This window comes from Papaver somniferum, chromosome 2 (genome assembly GCF_003573695.1).
Source record: "Papaver somniferum cultivar HN1 chromosome 2, ASM357369v1, whole genome shotgun sequence".
Taxonomy (NCBI): Eukaryota; Viridiplantae; Streptophyta; class Magnoliopsida; order Ranunculales; family Papaveraceae; genus Papaver; species Papaver somniferum.
Window position 1 is genome coordinate 108,359,300 of NC_039359.1, and position 1,033 is coordinate 108,360,332.

The window sequence follows — 1,033 nt, forward strand, 5'->3', positions numbered from 1 at the left end:
TTCGAAGGAACAAAACCTTACTTGTTTATCATTTCCCAGTTAAATAGTCACTTATACGGGTATACCACATCCGCCTGATTATTTGAATCAATAAGTGAGTGTTCCAGTGTAACTGCAAACAAACTTCGTGGTTTAGAGTCATTTGACTTGGGAAGCAAAAGGTCATCATGCACTTTTGCAAATATCTTTGAGTCTAAATCTCCAGAGATATAACCACATCTAATGCGTTTTAAGTTCTTTTGAAACTACCAAGCAAACTAATTAACATAACATTATGATGTTCAAAGGAGTAAGCAATCCAGGGGTTTGTGAGAAACCTCGCACCACAATGTTAGTCTTTGTACTTTAACACCTCATTCTTCTCACGACACATTGTGACAAATAACCATATATGTCCCACAGACTTTACACTTAGTTGGTTAGCACTATCACACCAAATACCTGGATTGGATAGGCCAAATATGTTATTTGTTTGATACTAATCAAAATAAATCATGGTTGATCTCATTGTGCTCTACTTCTGGAGCACCTATTTATGAATTATATTATCACTATTGATGGTTGTCATAAGTGCAATCAAATTAAATCACTTATTTCCACATAATTAACTGGTAATATAATGGAAGCAAGGATCGTTCCCACGAAGAGCAGTGAGTTTTAGTTGTCAAATATGTCACAAAAAGGGGGGCTTTGTTTTAGATTTTAAACAAAGTAAATAAAACGATTGAAAAGATTAAGTTATAAGCAATAGAGAGAAATATGATCGAGGAATCCTTCTTCGTTACTAAACCATCAACGAGTTATTATACTTTTTTACTCGTCGTTAATTATAGATTATCATCAACCGTGGGATAACAGCTAGATCAATGTTATCCCCTAAATTTCTTATATCACTGGATACGAAAGTTCTCGACTACCGGACTCTATTTGTCTAAACCACTTAGTAGTAGATCACTCAAGGTGTAATTTTGTCGAACGATTTATATTTTGTGAATTTATAGGTTGATCCTACTAGTTAGACTCTTAGATCAAG